The sequence below is a fragment of the Dipodomys merriami genome, unplaced genomic scaffold, assembly GCF_024711535.1.
Source record: "Dipodomys merriami isolate MVZ:Mamm:240054 unplaced genomic scaffold, mDipMer1.0.p SCAF_349, whole genome shotgun sequence".
Classification (NCBI taxonomy): Eukaryota; Metazoa; Chordata; class Mammalia; order Rodentia; family Heteromyidae; genus Dipodomys; species Dipodomys merriami.
The window spans coordinates 763,490-787,394 of NW_027205037.1; positions in this window are offsets into that span (position 1 = coordinate 763,490).

Consider the following 23,905-nt stretch of genomic DNA (forward strand, 5'->3'; position numbering starts at 1 on the left):
CCCATTTGTTAGGAAATGGAAAGACTTGGAAAAATTATATTAAGTGAAGTAAGGCAGGCCTCAAGATACATAGGTCTCATGGCTTTCCTTATTTGCAACAACTAGTATATATCTGAGTTAAGCAGAAAAGGTCAGATAAGTGGATGTTAGGGAAATGAACCCTAAGATATGTATTCAAATGTTTTTCTTTTCTTTCATGAGATTTTTTCTAAAATATTTAGAAGATTATTTATTGGTTCCTTTGTATGTCCCTCCCCCATGATATAACCCCTGCTTTCACTGTATATGATGTTTGTGTAATTTGAGAAGGGGAAGGGAAAAAACAAAACGTCAAATCAGGGATACAGGTGGACCCATTGCAACAATGAGATATACAAGACCATATGTCGAAAAACAAACTTTACAACTTTGGTGTGCGGGGGCAGGTGGATAAGGAGGATTCCCTGGGGGTACCTGGGGAGGATGGGAAGGGGAAACAAATAGGAGGCTACAATGCTTGATAAGAAATGTACTCATTATCTTGCATATGTAATTTAACCCCTCTGTACAGTATTTTCACAATAAAAATACAGCTTGGTCCTAGCACAAGAACAGACTCCAGGGCCAAGGGAATAGAATTGACAACCTAGAAATGAACCTAAAGACATATAACCATCTAATTATTGGTAAGGGAGCTAAAAAAATAGAATGAAAGAAAGACAGCCTCCTCAGTAAATGGTGCTGGCAAAATTGGTTAACTACTTGTAGAAAACTATAGCTAGATCTTTATATATTACTGTGCACCAGAATCAACTCCAAATGCCTTAAAGCTCTCGGAGTCAAAGCAGACACTCTGAAAACATTACAGGATGGAATAGGCGAAACCATAGGTCTCCTTGGCACAAGCCGAAATTTTCTTAATGGAGACCCAGAAACAAAATAAATCAGTCAACGTTTGGACAAATGGGATTGCATGACATTGCAGAGCGTCTGCATGACAAAGGACATAGCTAGCAACATCAATAGAAAGCCCACTGGTTGGGAGAAGATCTTCACTAGCCATACAATGGACAAGTGGCTCATATCTAAAATATACCTGGAACTTAAAAAATTAAATTCCCCAACAACAAATCTACAAAGAAACAACTGCCCAATTAATAAGGGGGCTAAAGACTTTTGGAGTGTGTTCTTTACTCATATAAAACTTGTCGGTAAACTTCTGATTGAGAGTATTACAAAAGGAAACAATATGCTATTTGAAGGCCAGCATAGAACAAAAGGAAATGTTTGTTTTAAAATTGTTCTGCTGCAAAGAAACAAAGACATGGATGTTTTAAAGTGTCTGATGCATGGATGTTTCACTCCTGAGATGATTTTCTTGTTGCAGGACTGAGTTATCAATTCCTTTAGTCTGGTCCAGAGTTTTCCATAGCAATAAGGATTCCAAAAAAGCAGTATCCAGTGAGTATGATCAGCAAAAGCAGCCTCTTCTCAGACCAGTATTCCTTTCAGGAGGCTCCCAAAGAAATACCTGGTGTTTGTTTTGTTTGTTTAGTTTGTGCTGGTTCTGGGGCTTGAACTCAGAGGCTGGACCCTGTCCCTGTACAGTATCCCTGCCCACCTGCCCCCAAAGCTAGTCCTCTACTGTTTGAGCCAAAACTGCACTTCTGGCTTTTTTTGGTTTTTAATTACAAATAAGAATTTGACACACTCTCCTGTCTGGTTTGGCTTTGAACTAAGACAGTAAGAAAGTTAAGTGACATCAACTTTATAGACTTATCTTTTGAACCAAGAAATACTAGATGAAGCTTATTATTAGGCTAATATTTGACAATTTATAAAAGAAGAAAATATGTTCAGCAAAAGATCCATAACTTAAATAACTCAGTAAATATAGGTGCACTGAATCATTTTAGAATTATTTTCTCTGCTTGGCAAGATTACTATTGACTTCATCATTCCTTTTGGGGAAACTTAAAGTCATATTTGCACTTTTTTCATGGTCTTGGGGTTTGAACTCTGATCCTGGTCACTGTCCCTCAGCTCTTCAGCTCAAGTTGAGTGCTCTACTTTAGCTACAGCATCATTCCCAGGTTTCTTGTGGTTAATTGAAGATAAGGGTTTCATGGTTTTTCCTGACCAGGATGGCTTTGAACCACAATCCTCTGGTCTCAACCTCCTGAATAGCCAGGATTACAGGCATAATCCACCAGCACCTGGCTCATATTTGCATTTAGTCACTAAATGACACTAAGTATACAAAGAATGGAAATCAGATCAAATGATGTGACATTGCAGCTTTTCAGAATCATTGAGGTAGCAATAAATATGTCCTACTTTTCCATTTTGTTACATTGATGCCTCATGAGCTATGGGACCATTAGATTACCATCTCTTCCCTCTGTGTAGGTATATTTAATATTAGGAAATGTTCATAGAGAAATAAAGAAAGACAGGTTTTTAGAAAGCAATAGAGATCAAGTATGAAAGAACACCCTAGAATGTGATATATTTATCACACAGAGATTAAGAACTAAGAACTATCCTAAGAGATTTAGAATGTTAAAGGCAAAGAGGAATAAGCCTAGTTGATAACTTGTTCTTCAATAACCAAAAATGGTTCCTTAGAATGGTTTCTGCTATACCTTATTGACTATCACTTATTCCTTTCATCTGGAGTTATTCCTTCTCTTCTGTCACAACTGTTAATTAGCCTCTGTCTTTTTGGTGCCAGGACTGGCCAAAAGGTTTCTAAGTCTCACTTAGACTACCCTTCTCATTGTGATTAGCAGTGACCACTCAAAAGCCTGGAATTTTTGAATTTCCAGAATTACTCTTCACCTGACATCTAAGCATATTCCTGGCATTAATTGCTGTGACCTACTGAACAAAACTTTTTTTTTTCAACACAGTATCCAAATATAGGTTAAGTACATTAATTAGGTACTCTCCTCAGTTATCAGTATTGATGGAGCAATTATATATTCCAAGTATGGGTTCTTTATTTGCATTTACTAACTAAATATTTGTTGTTGTTGTTGTTGTTGTTGTTGTTGTTGTTTTGCCAGTCCTGGGGCTTAAACTCAGGGCTAAAGAATTATTCCTCAGCTTTTTTTTTTTTTTGCTCAAGTTAACCCTCTACTGCTTGAGGCACAACACCACTTCCAGTGTTTCTTTTTCTGTTTATTTGTACTTAGGAATTGAACACAGGGTTTCGTGCATGCTAGGCAATCACTGTACCATGAAGCCATATTCCCAGAGCCCTAAAAGACTTTCTTAAGATGGCTTTACATTTTCATTCTGTAACAATGTATCATAATTTTGGCCAGAAATTTTTGCTAGGAAAGGACGTTGAACACAATACTGAGTCCAATAATGCTAGATGGACAATGAATAACTGTCGCAGTCTAGCCAGGGCACATAGGGGCTTACCTCCTCCGAGACAGCTCCTGAACCACAGCTTACCTCCAGAATGAGAGGGCCCCCTTGGTTCCAGCCCCATGGGTATGCTGGGCTACCTCTCCAGCACCCATTCAATCAGTTCCAGAAAGAGAGAGATTGAAAGAAAGATGGTCAGAATTACACTTACACCAGGTGCCGGTGGCTCAGGTCCATAATCCTAACTACACAGGAGGCTAAATCTGACGATCATGGTTCATAGTCAGCCTGGGCAGGAACATCTATGGGACTTTTATTTCCAAAGAACCACCAGAAAATCATAAGTGGTGCTGTGACCCAAGTGGTAGCGCACTAGCCTTGAGCTGAGGAGCTTGGGGACAGTGCCCAGGTCCAGAGTTCAAGCCCTACGATAGATAAGCATTGGACTTCCCACCACAAGAATTGGACTGAATAGCACCCCTTGTCCTAGGGAGCATGGCAGAGGAGTTATGAGTAGGTTACCCAGCTTCTCTGTTCCTCAATTTCCCCAGCTGCAAAACTGAACAAAGTGAAGGAACCCCTTCCTCATGAGGATAGGCTAATAATGAAAGAGAGCCATGTTTTGTTTCATAATCCTATACCTGTCGCACCATTAATAACACACACCATCTGAGCTCTTTCCGGGTATCTTCCTGTCATATTCTCACAGAATTGCTGAGAACCGTATCTGACTGCCGCTCCCTCTGTGCCTGGCCCTGCTCCAGAGATCCCTCTGTTTTAATCCCTTGTTTCCTCACAACTGTCCCATGAGGAGACCGATACTCGAGGCCTAACCCAGAACTTCACCTGTGGTCAAGAATTGGCTGCCGTGGACTAAGTTTGGAAAAATCCATCTAAATAAATTACTGAGTGTGATACTATGTGTCTACCATCCCAACTACAGAGGACTGGGCCTGGTGGTGCATGCCTGTCACAGATAGGAAGAGCGAAATTCAGCCCAGCCTGAGCATATATTAAGCCTCAATCTCAGAAATGTCCAAGACAGAAAAGCTTGGCTCGCATGGTAGAAGACCTGACTGGCAAGCCTAAGGCCTTGAGGTCAAAAGATAATATACCAAAAAGAATCAGAGGCCCAGTACCACAACCTCATGTCTATAATCCTAGCTACTCAGGAACCTTAGATCTGAAGATAACAGCTCAAGATTTAAAATATGGTTGGCCTCGCCCATCAGACGTCATGATGAGAAGACCTGGAGTCTGACCTATGTTGTTCTGCTCCATACTAGCAGGGCTCATATCCTTACTAAGTGTTGGCCAAGCTCTCTGTCCCCCTGGGAAGCCACCCAATGTGAGCCGCACTGCAACTAACCAGGCCCAAGGGAGTTCACAGCTGCAGGGCACACAGATCTCTTGTTCTTTTAACAGTGCTGAATCCCCTTCAAGCGTCCCTCCCTTCCAGGTCCCCAGAGCTCAGCTGTGAAGCCCATGCACCCCCCAAAAGATAGCAGGTAGAAGTTACCATAGCCAGTCTCCTTGTTACAACCCACATCTACACACTCACACACACACACACACACACACACACACACACACACACACACACACACACACACAGCCAGACCGGTGTCAGAAGACTTGTTAATGCAGCACCTGCAATTTGTCAAATGATCACTCACCTGAGTACAGTCAGTCTATATAAGGGGAAAGATTATCTCTCTCTGTGTGTCTCTCTTTCTGTCTCTCTCTCTTCCTCTATCTCTCTGTCTCTCTCTGTCTCTGTCTCTGTCTCTGTCTGTCTGTCTGTCTCTATCTCTCTCTCTCTCACACACACACACACACAGACTCAGAGCAGTGCCTCTCCTGAGTTTGTTGGAGACCAGATGGACCAGGAGCACCAGCAGAAGTTGGCAGAGCTGGGAAATGTGATCACCCTGTGAGGACTGTTGACAGCTGGTGTGGGGGGACAGCCGGGGTGCATGTGTGGGGGTGGGGTGTTCCTCCCAGATATTCACCTTCTGTTCTGACCCCCAACACACTCACCTCCCTACTGGGCTGTTCTGGGAACCTCTTCAAATCAAAGGGAGAAGGAACATAGAAGACAAGGGCTCACACAGCAAAGGGGTCTATCTTCTGCATCCTACACCCTCAACCCCAGAAAAAAGGAAATGTACCCAGAAGGTAAGTGTGGACATGCTGCTCCCCACCTCTGAACTCAAGCCTCCAGGTTCCCACCAGGTAGAGGAAAGGTGCAGATGCGCCACTGTGTGGCTCCCACTGCTCCAGGCGAATGGCTCTGTAGCGCCCACTCCTCACCCAACCCTACACCTCCCTGTTTCCTGGGACCCTGAGGCTAGGGATGGGGGTGGAATCCTCAGGTCAACACCCACGCCCATCCCTGGGGCATTTGTGGCAGGGCCTGGGCCAGACTGTGGGGAATGGGGGAGGTGCAGGTCCTGGTCAGGACGGAGAAGGACAGGGGGATATGGGCATGTGGGGTGTGGTCGTGTGTGGATGGCCACTCACATGTGCTGCTGGGAGAATCTGTTGGCAGCTGCTCCGGGTGAGGCCAGCAGTGATGACAGAGGCATGGCAGACACTCAGGCCTGGAGCAGATGACAGGGGGGCCACGACTAGGTCAGGGCCACAAGCCGGCCAGTGCCACACCATTGCACCATTGCCTGAGGAATCCAAGAGGCACCACAGGTCTGAGCCAGCAACACCAGGTTTGAAATGCTGCATAGCTGGGAAGGGGAGGAGGGGGCCAGGGCACGGGCTGACACATGGTGCGGCTGAGCAAGGCCTCTCTTCCCAGGCCTCAAGTCTCTTGCTCACCACTCACCCACCTCTACCTTCCTCAACTACTGGTAGTGGAGTCAACCACAGAGGTAATCCCGGTGCTACAGGGCAGAATAGAATATGGGCATGGCCACCATTCTTGTATACCATTGGTCAGAAGGAACCATGAAAGAATGGGGGTGTGTCTTGAATACTGTGATGCAGGCAGAATGGGCGGAGTCAAGATGACATCAGCCCCTTTCCCAGGAAACTCTATCCAATCCAGTTGGGGAAAAGAGGGTGACCTGCTTTAGGCAGATGGCTGCACAGATTGTTGTGTATGTCTGTTTGTTGCCAGTCCCAGACCTTGAACTCATGATCTAGGCACATTCTGTGAGCTGCTTTTGCTCAAGACTACCCACTGGAGCCACAGAGCTCTACTTCTGGCTTTGTTGGCACTGAAGTTGGACAGGGGTCTCAAGGACTTTCCTGCCTAGGTTGACTTTGACCATGAACCTCCTATCACAGTCACAGCCTTGTAAGTATCAAGGAGGACTGTTGAGAGCCACTGGTGCCTGCCTAATCATTGGTCTTGCTGATGTACTCGAACAGATCGGTGAGTTCACTACCCTAAGGTCTAAGTCGTGGGAGTTGGAGCCCACAGTTTGAATCCTGGTCCTGCCACCTCCAAATGGAAGGAGATCCTAAGAAACTCATTCCTATTCATATGATTACCAATGGAATGTGATGTATTTCATGATTGAATGGGAAGTTCTTGAATGATTCTAGGATAAAATTATACACAATAATATTATGGGACACTGATAGATTTTAACTAACACTTTAGGAAGCATTTAAACAATCACATTCATTAAATGGAGACAGAATGAAATACCTAAGACTTGGGCCTCACATACTATAAAGGTGCCATTTTTTCTGCCAGGACTGGGATTTGACTGCATGGTCTGGGTAACACTGTTGCTCTGTGTGGGAAGGGGAAGCTTGCCTCCTTGAAGTAAAAACAATTCAAGTCCGTTCCTTAGGCCTGAAATCAATCCCCGCCACTAGAAAAGATCCTATTTGTGTACATTTTAAATATATGATTTATATTCATATGTTGACTCCATATTGTGTTCATTGTAGTTACTCATTTTATTTTTTTGTTTTATTCATGTATTGACTGTTCATTTTATTGACTATTATGATACGTAGAACAGTAATTACATTGATTACATAGGACATATGTTTGTATATGTATTCCACTTCATACCTGACAACCAGGACTTTCACAGAAAAGAAAAACTTGTGTCACCATCAGCTTCTTATGCCACAATTCATTTTTTTGGTAGTGCTGGCATCTGGACTCATAGCCTACAAGGCCCAATTTATGAATGGGTGAGTGTCAACACACCATCCTGGGGCAAATTGAGCTGACAGGCAGTTTCCAGGACCTGAGATTGAGCCCCAGATGTTGACAAAATAAGAATAGGTTGACATGCAGATAGTAGTAAATTAATATATATATATATATATATAAATATATATATATATATATATATATATATATATATATATATATATCTTTATAGAGTGCCAGAGAGGTCTATCCATTATTCAGTTATATAGATTACACTCCTACTAATTCTTGGGTATTTATTATGCCTCCATGTAATTAATGTCATTGTTTTCATCCTTAATAAACTATTAAGTAAATCAGTGTCCTGAAATTATTGCATCCCTGTAGGAAATAATATGCTTTTAATGCTTCATATTAAATAAAAATAATCAGCCTACTGAAGTCATGATGTCGAATTTTATAGGCGAATCATTCACGAGCAACTCAGTCAACCGTGACATTTATAACATTCCATCATTATTCCTATGCATGGGAACAAGTCTCCTAGGACCTCCCGCCAGCCGGAAGTGACATGACTGGGATTCGCCCTGCGGGACTATGGCTTATCCAATAGCCCACCAGGCTTCAGCAATGCAAGGTGAAGTACCATTTGGAGCCGTGTCATTCAGACACAGATGGTCATGGTGCAAAATGTAAAAGCACCATCCCACCTCTTCTTTTCTGGGCATCCCCCCCAAGGCCTGGAAGTCTAGGATTCCAGGATTGGCTGTGGTTCCAGTGGCTGCACCCCCAGCCAAGGGTGATGGAAGCTGAGGCAGAGTTGCACTGACCTGAGTTCAAGATCTTGCTTGGCAAATATATATATATATATATATATATATATATATATATATATATATATATATATATATATATATATATATATATATATATATATATATATCCCTGGCTTGCAATTGGTGCCGTTTTATCTGCCAGGCTTTGGATTTGAACTCAGGGTCTGGGTAACTCTGCAGCACTGTGGACCAAGGGGAAGCTCACCATGCTTGAAGACAAGAAAGTCAGGCCTGGGCCCTAGGCCTGAATTCAAGCCCCAGTCCTGGGAAACATACTATTTATGTACATTGTAAAGATAGCATTTGTAATTACCTATAGATGTTCAGTCCATATCTTGTTTGTTGTGGCTATTTATTGTATTTCTGTTTTATTCATTTATTTACCATTTATTTTATTGACTGTGATAACACACATTCCATTTATTACATAGATGACATCCTATCACATAGTATCTAGATTTGTAGACATGTTCTCCATCATGACTGACACCCGGGACGTTCAGAGAAAGGGAAAACAGGTGTCACACTCTGCTTCTTACTACATGATCCAATTGTTGGCAGGGCTGGGATATGAACTCAGAGCCTAGCAAACCCAATTCATGAATCAGTGTGTCAACAAGGAAAACTCTATCCCAGGAAGCTGCCAGGAAGTTCCCAGACCCTGAGATCAAGCCGCAGGGGTGGACAAAATAGCCATACATTGATAGGCAGGTGGTAGTATATCAAGAAATATATATTTGTATGGAGTGCCACAGACATCTACCTAGGATTCAATGACATCAACTATGTTCCTACCAACTCTTAGGTAGTTATTACACCACCATTGAAGGAATAGTATTCTTTTCATGTTAGTAAGATATTCATTAAGATCAATCGGTGTCCTAGGATCATTGGGTCTAATTTTAGACTAGACTAATGCACGCAGAAACTTTTCATTCAATCATGAGTTTGCTCACATTCCATTGGTATTCCCATGCATAGGAAGAGTCTCTTGGGAAATCACCCCACTAGTAGGTGTCAGGACCAGGACAAGAATTCAGGGCCTAAATGGCTGCATGGGCCTATGGCATAGCTCACTAGCCTTCCCCAATGCAAAGTGAAGTACCCTTTTGTAGGTGTGTCATTGAGACCCAGGATGGTCACCATGAAAAGGAACAAAATATAAAATATCCATCCCATGGCTTTCTCTCTCTCTCTCTCTCTCTCTCTCTCTCTCTCTCTCTCTCTCTCTCTCTCTCTCTCTCTCTCTCTCTCTCTCTCTCTCTCTCTCTCTCTCTCTCTCTCTCCCTCTCTCACTCTCTCCCTCTCTCTCTTTGTTGTTTTGTTTTGTTTTTTTCCGGCAAGACTTCAGGGCCTAGGATGCCAGGATCGGCTATGGACCCATGGCAGCCCGCCACCCTGAGGTGATTGAAGCTGATGTAGAGTTAACTCAGTTCATGGTAAATCTATAGCATTGTGGGAGAAAAGGAAGGTTACCATCCTTGAAGACTGCAATATCAGTCTATGTTGCAGGGCCTGAATTGAAGCCCTAGCATGGGCAAAAATAATATACCCACCTATTTTACACATAGGATCTCTATTTACATACATGTGTGGAATGTGTCTTTTGTTCAGTGTAGTTATTCTTTTTATTGTGTGTCTTAGTCTTGGATGCATTTTGTGTTTTATTGAGTATGATGACAGAAATAACTGTGCTGACCTGGATGACAACCTATTTCCATCGCTATAGAGTTGCCTATATAGCTTTCTTCATCCTCCCCGTTACATAGGACTTTCACAGGGCAGGAAAACAGGTGGATCGATGGGCTTCTCACATCAGGATTCATCTTTTCACAGTATTGGGATTTGAACACAGTCTAGCAGGTCCAATTGGGGAAAGGGTCTAGGTGAGGACACAGGCCTGTGAGCAACTAAGGAGCTAGGCCATTCCCAGGACCTGACATCGAAACCCAGGGAGGGCCAGGATAGGAAGAGATTCATCCTTGAAACATAGGATCTATATTGACATACATGTGCGGACAGCCTCTTGCATTAGGTGCACTTCTCCTTAATTTGTGTCTAATTCATGGAGATATTGTGTGTTTTACTGAGTATGGTTACAGGTATAACTGTGCTGACAGGATGACAACCTGTTCCCATGGTTATAGGGTTGCTTATGCATTCATTCTCCATCCTAGCTGAGACCCAGGACTTTCACAGGAGAGGAAAACAGGTGCAACGACTGGCTTCCTACATCAGGATGACTCTTTTGTCAGTACTGGGATTTGAACTCAGGTCTGGGTAACTGTTGCACTGTGGAGGGAGGGAAGGCTCACCATCCTTGAAGACTAGAATATCAGGCCTGGTCCAGGGCCTGATTTGAAGCCCCAACTGTGGACAAAATAAGAAGCCCACCTCTTTTAACCATAAGACTCTATTTACATACAATATTCATCCATTCATAAGCTGAAGCTAGTATGCTAATAAATACCTATTTGGATAGAGTAGGAGATGTGGTCAGCTGTTTTGGAATTCTATGTACCATGTGAGTACTGATTCTTGGATCTTTCCCAATGCTTCCAATTCTTGAATGTGATTCTTATTGTCAGACTTCATGAACTCTTAATTTAAAATAATCATTGTGCCATATGTCTTGCCTATCATTTCCTAGGAGAATCCTGCATGAATTAAACTCTTCCCTATGCCTGAATTCAAGTACCTCATAACATTTATAAACATGTTAAATATATGATTTATACTTTCTTCTATATATTCAGACTTTATCGTGCTTGTTGGAGTGATTCATTATATTTTATTTTTGATTTACTTATTTAGCATTTATTTTATGGACTGTGAGTGCACCAATAACATTTATCACATTTCTTCCCATCTATTCCATAGTATGTAGCTTTGGAGACCTATTATGAACTTGCACAGAAAAGGGAAACAGGTGTCACACTTGAAATCTTACACCAGGAAGAAATTATTGGCAATGATGGGGCCTGATCTGAAGGCCTGAGAGGCCCAATTCATGAAAGGGTGTGTGTCACCACTGCTGCCTCTAGCCCATTGAGCTGCCAAGTGGATCTCAGGACTTGGGATCAAGCCCCAGGTTTGGCCAAAATAGCTGTAACTTTCTATGACGATGGTGGTATCTAAATAAATATAAATTTAGATATTCAGGTACTGCCAGAGGTATCTAATATTCAATGACTTATACTACGTTCGTACCAATTCTAATGTATTTAGGGAGGACTCCATTTAATCAAAAGTTCTTTTAATGCATAATAATCTGAATTAAAATCAATCTGTGCCCTGTGATTATTGGGTCTAATTTTATGCTAGACACATTGATGGACTACTCATCCAACCATGACATTGATTACATTCCTCTCGTGTTCCTATGGACAGGCAATATTTTCTTAGGCTCTCCAGCCCTTTTACGTGGCATGACCAGGATTCGAACTCAGGACCTAGTGTCAGGTTGGCCTATGGCTTCACTGACTGCCCGCCAGCCTTCAGCAATGCCAGGTGACCTACAGGTTTCAGCCATGTCATTCAGACCCAGGATGGTCACCTTGCATGGAAGGAAAACAGAAACTGCTGACTGTCCACGGTTTGTGGTATTTTTCAGTGCTGTTTTCATTTTGTTTGGATGTATTCTTATAGGAGAAGCTCCAGGGTAGATATGATGAATGGCATCAACCTATGAAATTTGTATTCAATTCAATGAGTTCATAACACAGAGACAGTTTTCATGACATTGCATATTCCGGGGCTCCCCTCACTGCTCCCAGTGTAGCCTAAGGGTTTCTCTGCATCCCAGTCCAGAAGTCTCTCTCATTGTCTGGACAGGCAGACAAAAAGCCTCTCTCCTGTACAGCTGTGTAACAGGCCACTCTATCTGGGCCAATTAGTGAGGAGGAGTATGGGTAGGCTCTGAAGGCCAGGAGAAAAAGGTTGCTTTGTACCCCAAGCTATTTCTCTTCCCAATGCTCTGATATGACAGGAAGTATTCATTTGTGCCACATCCCATGGCAGGCCAAGTTCTGCGCACTTATACTGCCTTTGTGAGACTATATTCTGGTGTTCAGATACAGTGCTCAATATAATTCAGGAGTCCTTCTTGCAGATAACTAGTGCACTGAACTTAAAGAAATGTTTCATTGAGACTGATGATGGGCCTATGATGCCTCTCCTAGGTTTCCAGAAGCTTGGGAAATTGAAGCACATGTCAGATATCACAAAAATTGCTGTCATCTAATTCTGGTGAAGCTCATCAGGTTTTGAAACCTTTGACCTCTCCCAGTTGGGCCCTGGGTGGCTAGATATCGTGGTTGAACACAGGGCCTGGGTGCTGACCATGAGCTCAGAGAAGTCTAGTGCTTTAACATTTTGTGTCACAGCTTCACTATTGCTTTCTCTGTGTGTGAGTGTGTGTGTGTGTATGTGTGTGTGTATGTGTGTTTGAGAGAGAGAGAGAGAGAGAGAGAGAGAGAGAGAGAGAGAGAGAGAGAGAGAGAGAGAGAGAGAGAGAGAGAGAGCGCATTCACTAGTCCTGGAGCTTGTACTCAAGACATGATCACTGTACCTAGTGCCTCTTGTACAAGGATTGCCATCTCCTACTTGAACCACAGAGCCACTTCAGGTTTTTTCCTAGTGATGTGGTCCTGATAAATGAAGCCCAGGGTTTCACAGATGCAAAGCACTGTACCCCTAAGGCACATTCCCTGCCCTGTACATCGGGTTTGTTAGTTTGTTTCTGTCTTTTTTGTTGTCGGTTGTAGGAGTTGAAATCTTGGCCTGGTTGCTGTCCCTGAGCAATTGAGCTCAAATCTTGTGCTCTACCACTTGAGCCACAGAGCCACTTCCCGTTTTCTGGTGGTTAATTGAAGCTAAGTGTCTCAAGGACTTTCCTGTCCAGGCTAGCTTTGAACCATGATCCTCAGATCTCATCCTCATGAGTAGCTAAGATGACAGGCATGAGCCACAAGCACCCAGCTTCCACTTCACGTTTCTTAGTGATGAATTGGAGATAATAGGCTCATGGGCCCTTTTGTGTCTGGGATAGTTTGGAACCCAGATACTCAGATCTCAGCATCCTGAGAAGGCAGGATGGTAGACCTCAACTATAGAACCCTAGGCTGTGGCACTGTGCTGCAAGGGGGTCCTTGGCTCCACATGGTGGAGTGGTAGCCATGCGCCCAAGAGGTAATGGTCAGTGCCTAGGCCCTGAGTTCAAGGTTCATGATTGAGAAAAAACAAAACAAAACAATTGTCTGCCATAGACAACCCACTAGTCTGCACTAATACATAATTTTGTCCCTGCCATGCAGATATATCGGAGCCTCAATACCCTTGTCTGCATAATCATCTCAGTTGTGGAGCTCTTACAAGGAAAAGATGAAAGAATTCACTCTTTGAAGGACAAAACACACAACACTCTTTTTTATTTTTGTCGGTCATGGGCTTGAAATCTGGACCTGAGCTCTGTCCCTCAGGTCTTCAGCTCAAGGCTAGTACTCTAACACTTGAGCTACAGTGCCATTTCCAGTTTTATGGTGGTTTGTTGTGATAAGTGTTTCATGGCCTTTCCTCCCTGGGCTGGCTTTGAACCACGATCCTCAGATCTCAGACCCTGAGTAGCTAGGATTACTGGCTTGAGCCACAAACTCCCGGCTCCACATAACACTCTTTACAGGCCTCAGCACACAGCCTCCTATGAAAGGCTCAGCACCCAGCACCCAATGCAGCACTCAGCACACTTCACCCTGTAAAGGACACAGCACATAGCATCCTGTGCAGGAATCAGCACACAGAACTCCAGGAGGGACCCAGCACCCCAGGAAGGACTCATCAAATAGCTGTACCCACAAGCTGTCATTAGTATTAGGGTGCTTTAATCAGTATCACCATTCTTTCAGAAACACATCACAAACTGCAAAAGTTCATATCTAATGATTCAGAGGTGGTTTTCTTTTTTTGGGGGGGGAGAGTCAGCCACGGGATTGCACTAAAATGTTGGGGGTACTGTCTTAAGATCTTTTGCTCAAGTTTAGAGCTCCACCACTTTGAGCCACAGTTCAGAGTTTCACAGCCATCCTGCCAGGGCTGGGGTTTAAACCCACCAGTGTCAGATCTCAGCCCCTGAGTACCTTTGATGACAGAGGTGAGCAAGCCAGCAGCATCTGGTTCTGTGGAGGTGGGCTGCAGTGGTATACCTCTGGCTACGTCAGGTTAGATGGCAGCTGTCTGCACCAGACTCCTGGCTTGCTCTGTGATGAGGTATTTTAAGTCCTATCCTTATAGAGTTGCAGTCACAATATTCAATCTTTTGGTGTCCATCCTGGGTCTTGAGTAAGGGTCTAGACACAGTCCCTAAGCATTTATGCTCAAAGCTAGTGCTCGAGTGCTTCAGTGACAGCACAAATTCCGGATTTTTATGTGCATGTGGAAGTAAGGAATCAAATCCAGGCCTTTGTATGTACTAGCCATCACTATACCAGTGAGCCCCAGGAGAGAAAAGTGTATAAACAGATAAATGTGTAGATTGGCATATATACATATATATACATATGTATGTATAAAACAAGAGAAAGATGACTGTATATTATGAAATTACATATATTATATTACTACCAATTACTGACAATTAAATTATTCCCTTCATTTTTAAGTTTCATTGTTGAATATATAATAAAGTATTAATTGAAAATTAGTCAATGTAGTATAATTGTTGTGTATAATTTTATAGTATACTCATACACTAACTACTAATTTAATTGTTACATTTATAACATTCCATTTGTATGTAAGTATATTGGAATGCATTTCTTAGAATATACTGCCAATCATTAGTGGCAGTCCCAGATTCAACCTCCAGGCCTAAGTTGAGGTTTCGGCTATGGTTTCCCTAATAGTCAGCCAAATATCAGCATGCAAGGTCATGTACATTTTCTGGGCCTCGTCATTTAGACCAAGGATGGTCACAATGCAAAGAGAAAAAAATGTAAAACCACCTTCTTGAACATCTCTGTTTTATCCTTCTCCTTTTTATTTTTATTTTTTGTCAACTCTGAGATTTGAACTTGGGTCCTAGTATCCCAGGGTCAGCTGTGGTACAGATGCCAAGACCTGACTTCAAGCCCCATGCTTGGCCAAAAACAAAAAGTCCCTGGCTTGGAATTTGCACCACTTTTCTGGCAGGCCTGTGATTTGAACTCAGGGTCTGGGTAACTCTGTGGCACTGTGGGTGAAGGGGAAGCTTACTGTCCTTGAAGACAAGAAATTCAGACCAGTTCCCAGGGCCTGAATTAAATCCCCAGCACCGGAAAAAATTATTCATATATGATATCAATTTACATACATGGGTTTAGTGAGTATGATGTTTATTACCCTTATTTATTTAGTGTTATTACATACATAATATTTAATTTATTACATCCTGTCACACAGGATATATTTGATATGGATTATACATCATACTGAGACCCAGGAGTTTTTTCCAGGAAAAAAATGTGTCAAAAGTGGTCTCTTACTACATTAATAATTTTTGACCATGCTGAGATTTCAACTCATAGCCTAGGATGCCCAATCCGTAAATGGGGTCACAGTCTTAGCACTCCAGCCTCTGGCAAATTGAGCTGCCAGGAAGTTCTGAGGACCTGTGATGAAGCCACAGTAGTGCCCAATATATATATATATATATATATATATATATATATAGAGAGAGAGAGAGAGAGAGAGAGAGAGAGACAGAGAGACAGAGAGACAGAGAGACAGAGAGACAGAGAGACAGAGAGACAGAGAGACAGAGAGATAGATATAGATATAGATATAGATAGATAGATAGATAGACAGACAGACAGACAGACAGACAGACAGATAGATAGATAGATGATAGATAGATAGATAGATAGATAGATAGATAGATAGATAGATAGATAGTTAGATAGATAGATAGATAGATAGATAGATAGATAGATAGATAGATTGCTGTGTATATATATACATATATATATACTTAGATAAGGTGAAGATATCATTAAATTATATATATATAGTTACCAATTATTAGTTATTAAGTTATGACTCCATTTAATGAAGTATCATGGCTGAATACTTATAAAAACATTAATTAAAAATTAGTTAATATCCTTCCATTAGGGAATCATACCATGGTGCTAGAATGGAAGATATAAATCCTATAATTTTTGTGTGGCATTCTAAAATACAATCATGAATTAACTGAAAATTTAATGATTACTTTTATAACATTCCATCAGTATTCACATAAATAGGAATGAGTTTGTTAGGATCTCCTTCCATTTGTGGGTGACAGTCCTGGCATTCCAACTCCAGGCCTGGGTAGTGTACATTAAATGCAAACCATTGGAATGACACTGGAAAATTTCAGATTGTCACGATTTAAAAAAGATCAAGAAGAACAAAAGAAAGCCAAGTGTCAGTGGCTCCTGTCTGTAATCCTAGCTCCTCAGGAGGCTGAGATGTAGAGAATGCCAATTTGAATTCAGCCAGGGCAGGAAAGTATGCGACAATATTATTTCTAAGAGATAACAGGAAAATATCCCCATGGGTTAGGGCTGTGGCTCAAGGGCAGAGCGCTACCCTTGAGCAAAAGGAGATCAGGGATAGGGCTCATATTTCAATGTCGGACCTGTCAAAGAAAAAACGAAGGCAGTAACTCCATGTTTCTGTGTATGGATGGATGATGTATGGATGGTGAGCATTCATAATGTGGCCCATACCCAGCCCCCAACCTGGGCAAGCTTGGACAAGCCCTCACAAAGTACTAAGTCTGAGCTGGCAGCTTAAACAAAACATCCTTCTCTGCCATTTAGTAAATGAAGCCCCGAAGGCTTCCCTGGGTTGGTGTATGCAATATGTGCATTATGTTCTATGTTCTAACTGAGATGTCGCATTGGGATATCTAGCAGTCAGCCACTGCCTCAACAGAGACCACAGTTCTTAGGATGTAGGACTTGTGAAAGGTTCTGGCTCCATATTCCCTATCCTCTGTAGCATGTAAGCCTAGATCTTTGGGGCTTCATGATTATCACTCATTCATCATTTCTCATTGCCAAGTCTCAGGCTGGTCCCAAATCCTGGCAAAGATATGAAATGGCCAGTGATTTCTTTGTTGAAAAGGGTACGCAAATAAATCCCACCCTCATAGCTCCTGTTAGAAGTAAGCCTTAGCTGCGAATGTGACTTAGTGGTAGAGTGCTTACCTAGCAAGCATGACACACTGGGTTCGATTCCTCAGTACCACATAAACAGAAAAAGCCAAAAGTGGCACTGTGACTTAAGTAATAGAATGTAGCCTTGAGCAAAAGCAGCTCAAGAACATACCCACACTCTGAGTTCAAGCCCCAACACCGGAAAAAAAAAAGTGATCTTGGTGAGACATACACTTCTGGGACTCAGGAGGGCCGAGGTTATAGGTAAGAAGTAGAGGGCAGGTACTGGTGGCTTATCCCTGTAATCTAGCTACTCAGGAGGCTGATACCTGTGGATCATAATTGTAAGCCAGTGCAGGCAGGAAAGTCTATATGAGACTCTTTTCTCAAATTAAACACCCAAAAGGGCAGAGCTGTGGTTCAAGTAGTAGAATGCTAGTGTTCAGCATAAAAAGGGATACCGTCCAGGCCTTGAATTCAAACCCCAGAACTGGCACACACACACACACACACACACACACACACACACACACACACACACACACACACACACACACACCAATATAGAGCATTTGCCAGTCATCCTGCACAAGTTCCATCTGTAGCAACTCAATATAAAAAAAAGAGGGAGAAAGGAAGGAAAGACTTGCTCCAGGAGGTGATATAACCAGTGCCAAAATTCCACAGGAGTACCGAGATATGGATAAAGGACAGAGAGCCTCAGGCATAAGGTACAGCATGGGCAAAGGTCCTGAGGTGTGGTGTAGAGCAGGTGGTATGAGTGGAATGAAGGTTCGGTGCCTTCAGAAAAGTCTGGCAGAACCTTCAAGGCTGGGTCAAGGTTTGTGCTTGAGTCACAAGTAGGGCAGAGCGTGGGGTCCCAGTATGGGGCTCAAGGGGAAGATTAGCTTGGCTTTTTACCATGGACCCCAGCCATTTCCTGTTGCTGGAAGCCTATTTTTCACAGCTCCTGACCCTCAGGCTTCATTTGAATTGAGGAGTCAGGGAAAACGCAGGGAAGTACTCTTGCTTATGAAAATCTTCTAACCCAATGCCACCAGTGGCTCAACCCCTGTAAATCCTAGCTACTCAGGAGACTGAGATCAGAGATCGTGGGTCAGAGCCAGCTTAGGGGAGGAAAGTTAATGAGACTCTTCTTGGCAATGAGCTACCAAAAGCCAGAAATAGAGCTGTGGCTCACAGACCATGAGTTCAAGCCCCGGTACTCGCACAGAAAAAATAAAGAAAACCTTTCAGGAGCTACTGTGGAGAAAGGCCATTATTAGCTGGGCACAGTTGGCTCATTCCTGTCATCCTAGCTACTCAAGGCTGAGACCTGAGAATCAATCAAGATTCAAAGCTAGCCTGGGCAGACTTTTATCTCCAATGAATCATCAAAGAATGGGAAGCAGAACTACTGTAGTTCAAGTGGTACAGCACCAACTTTGTGCAAACAAGCTAAAGGATAGCATCTATGTCTACGTTCTGAGTTCAAGTCCCAGTACACACACACACACACACACACACACACACACACACACACACACACACACACACACACACACTAACATCCTTAGCAGGTGCCAGTGGCTCATACCAGCAAACCTAGCTACTCAAGAGGCTGAGATCTTAGGAATGGCAGCTTGAAGCCAGCCCAGACAAGAAAGCCATGAAACTCTTATCTCCACTAAACTAGTAAAAAAAGTTAAAAGGTGAGCTGTGGTTCAAAAGGTAGAAAGTTAGCTTTGAGCAAAGGAAGCTCAGGGAAAGTGCCTAGGCCCTGAGTTCCAGATCTAATATTTTTTTTAAAGACACCCTATACCACTCCCACAGGACATAAATCCAGATTTTGGTCATCCTTTATCTCACTTCACCTCTTGCCACTTCCACAGTACTCCCACAAGTGGCTGGTGTGTGACCAACACTGGGTTAAGAAGTGAATGTACAAAAGGGGGGGCATAGCCAGGTCAAGACTAATGCCCCAGAACATTGAGGTATTGGCCATACCAGTCTCTTATCCCCCAGTTCCCTGGCCCTGGAATCTAAAGTCTGTGCCTCTGTATTCTGGGCATCCAGAATTGTCTAGAAGGACCTGAGAGGCCCAACTGGGGCCGGAAGATAGACATTCTTATGGTAAAGTACTCTTATATTTCCTAGACACTGATCAATATTTCCAAGCCACATTGGCCTCAACTCCCATGTAGTCCTGGATCCTCCTTGCTTGGGTGGCCTTCAGTCAGCTGTCAAGCTCGAGATGCCCAGAGCCACCAGCAACCCCCCATTTCCCACTCCACTGCAAGCCTGTGGAGAGGGATGTGCAGTCAGAGGCGCAGCTGAGGTAAAGGACAGGACATCACATGACTGAGGCCTTCCCTCAGAGGCAGGGGAGATCCTCTGCCAGCTGGCACTGCTGTCTCAGAATTCTGGAGTCAGCCAAATATTTGGACAGTCAGAATTGTGCCCCAGACAAAATCTGGAATACAGGTCTCTGGCAATTTAGGACTCATTGTATACCCTGATAGGGGACTAAAGGCAAGGTCGGTGTGGAGGAGGGACACCATCTGAGGTCAGAAAGACACAGACAGGCACCCAGGAAGGGGACAGAGAAAGAGGAGGAAAAGTTACACACACACACACACACACACACACACACACACACACACACAACACACACACACACACACACACACACACACACACACACACACACACACACACACACACACGGACATTCCAAGGCGTCAGCAGTTCCTGAGAACCATGAACTCTCTCCATTAGGATCACATCGGATTCATGAGAAGATGGCATTATCATACTCAGACCAACTGTAGACACAACATTGAGCCTCGCACATATCTGGAATATCTCATAACCCAGCACGGAATTTCCTACCGTACACACTGCTATTTGGAAAACTAAGGCTACCTCTTTGTTTATTGTTGGTCATGGGATTTGAACTCTGGGCCAGAGCACTGTCCTTCAGCTCTTCAGCTGAAGATGAGCACTCTCCCACTTGAGCCACAGAGCCACTTCCTGTTTTCTGGTGGTTCATTGGATATCAAGTATCACAGACTTTTCTGCCCAAGCTGTCTTGGAACCATGGTCTTCACATCTCAACCTTCTGAGTAGCTAGGATGACAGTTGTGAGCCAACAGCAGCAGCTGGCTTCAGCCACCTTCAAATACCCAGAGGAAAACCAATTCGTTAGGCCACAAACTTCTTGCAACCCTTGACTTCAGACTTTGACACCCAGCATCCAAATCCATCCTTTAATGGAGAATATGCAGACACAACAACCCCACCCCAGCACCCATTCACCCACTCCCTGCCTGACACAGGCCTCATCTTTTGAATTCTTGGTAAGGTACCACCCATCCTACTGTGGCTTCAAACAGGGGCAAACTTGGGGAGTTCTTAGAAATGTCTGTACAGTGAGGCCAGCACCTGGTCTCTCAAACACAGCACCCACACACACCTCCATATCTCTGCAGGCAAAAATGTTTTACTTTTCAGATGTGGGGCTTGAACTCTGGGCCTGGGTGCTGTCCCTGAGCTCTTCAGCTCAAGGTGAGCACTCTACTACTTGAGCCACAGCACCACTTCCGGTTTTCTGGTGGTTTTTTGGAGATGAGTCTCAAGGTCTTTCCTGCCCAGGCTGGCTTTGAAGCGTGAGCCTCAGATCTCAGGTCCTGAGTACCTAGGATGACAGCAATGAGCTACTGAAATCTTCCATAAAGGAGCCATGAAACTGTGAAGGAGAAAACAAAAGTTGTGACTGGGCTCATACTTGGTATTGATGAAAAAACAACAAATATACAAACACACAGAGAAATAAAATGCTTTTGCTGTTTTTAGACATGGTGAATTAAATATATTGCTCTCATCTTTGTGCTCTCTCAACACACACACACTCACACACACACACACACACACACACACACACACACACACACACACACACACATCCAGAATGGTGACAGAAGACTCTTCCATGCAGCACCTGCAATTTGCCAACTGATCACTTACCTGAGCACAGTCAGGCTGTACAAGGAGAAAAATTCTCTCTCTCTCTCTCTCTCTCTCTCTCTCTCTCTCTCTCTCTCTCTCTCTCTCTCTCTCTCTCTCTCTCTCTCTCTCTCTCTCTCTCTCTCTCATACACACACACACACACACACACACACACACAGAATCAGAGTAGTGCCTCTCCTAAGTTTGTTGGTTCGTCATCTGGGACAATGTACAAGCTGGAGCACACAGGTTCCCATTCCCCATTCCCTTGTCAGAACCAAGATCTACCACCCAAGGGGAGCACCACTGTAATGACACAGCACCACCACCCCTTTCCCCTTCTCCAGGGCAAGACACTTCCCCGTTGGAACAACCAGCCTTAACTCCCCATTCACCAAAACCCTAAGACAGGACACTGGGTGAAAAAATCCCCAGACAGGTGGCTCCTCAGAGCCAGGACTGAAAACAAGCAGGGGGTCATGGGGTAGCCATGGGGTGTCTGACCCGGGGTGGTGGTGGTTTTAAGGAAATGGATGGGGTTCTAAAGGCTACATACATGGACAGACTCCCTACTTCCAGCCTAGATGCTTCTGGGTGAATGGGTGGATTCTTGGGGAGGACAAGGAGACCAGATGTACCGGGAGCACCAGCAGATGCTGGCAGAGCTGGGAAATATGATCACCCTGTGAGTACTGTTGACAGCTGGGGTGGGGGTGGACAGGCCGTGTGTATATGTGTCAGAGGGAGTGTGTTACTCCCAGATATTCACCTTCCATCTGACCCCCAGTGCCCTCATCTACCTAGTGAGCTTTCCTGAGACCCTCCTTAGGTGAGAGGGTGACTGAGAACAGAGGACAAGGACTCACACAGCAAGGGGGCCCTATTTCTGCATCCAAAACTCCCCACCCTCAGAAAAAAGGAAAAGACCCAAGAAGGCAGGTGTGGAGTTGCTCCCCAACTCAGAATAAAGCCACCAGGTTCCCATCTTGGAGAGGAAGGGTGAACATGTGGGGCTGTGTGGTTCCCACTGCTCCAGGCCAGGGGCTCAGGGATGTCCCCTTCACACCCAACCTTGTATCTCCCCATTTCCTGGGACACTGACACTAGGGATGGGAGTGGGATCCCTGGGTCCACACCCACTCCCCCATCTCCCACTCCTGGGGCGCATTTATGGCAGAGCCAGGGCTGGCACCTGGTGTTAGTGAGGCAAGGTTGGGATGCGAGAAGGGAGGCAGGAGTCGTGGCTGTGGGTTGGGGGAAGGGGAGTTGGGAGAGGTCACGAGGTGTGGGCCCACGTGATGTCCACTAATGTGTGCTTCTGGGAGAAGCTGTAGGCTGCTGTTCTAGGTGCAGAGGGCAGCAATGGCAGCATCATGGCAGGTGCTCGGGCCCAGAGTAGAGGACAGGGGGGGCGTGGACAGGAAGTGGTCAGGGCCACCATCTGGCCTGGGGCACACTATCGCTGAATGACTCCGAGAGGCACTGCTGGTCCAAGCCAGCAGCGACATGTTTGAAACGTGATGTCGCGGAGAGGGCAGGAGAGGGGCCAGGACAGAGGCAAGCGGGTGGCAGGGCTAAACGTGCCACAGCCCCAGCTGAGCTCCTGGAACAGGGACCTTGGACTCAGGGCCTACTTGGCCTCTGAGCCTCCCTGGGCCTGTGGGAGGGATGTGCCTGCTATGCTGGCTTTGTGCTCTGTGCTCCTGGGCCAGACCTGTGCTCCTACAGCAGCAGAGGCCAGCCATTGAAGCAGCCTCCCCTGGTGAATGTGGCTCCTCATCTCTCTGCTCTCTCTCTCTGCCACCACTTCTCTAGATGTCTGCCCTGCCTCCACTGCGCAACCATGTCAGCCCCTGGCTGCAGCAGCTATGTGCCTCCTCTCCCATTCCCTGTCCTCCACTTGGTCATGCCCCTCCCCCCTCTGCCATGTCCCCCACCTCTTAGCCTTGTGCTGCCCTGAGTCTGCCATAAGGCTACCAGGCCATGGCAGAAGCAGCCTCACCTCATCTCAGGGCTTACCCCAAAACTAGCAGCTGCCCAGGGTGATCGAATCTCCCCTCAGTCCAAGCACTGGGGGAGAATCTTTTCCATCCACCCCACACACCAAGCAGGTGCACGATGACCCTCCCTTTGTGTGTGTGTGTGTGTGTGTGTGTGCGTGTGTGTGTGTGTGTTTGTGTGTGTGTGTGTGTGTTATTGTCGGGAATACCTAACTCTCAAGGACTCAGAACATAGAACACTTTGGGATGACAGCACACAGCACACTTGAGAAAATAGCACAAAGAACCTTGTGTAATGGACTCAGCACAATGTGGCTTTTTAAAGACTCACCACATAGCAACCTTTGGAATCCTCATGGTAATCTAATGACTAATAAGATTAGACATGCCATT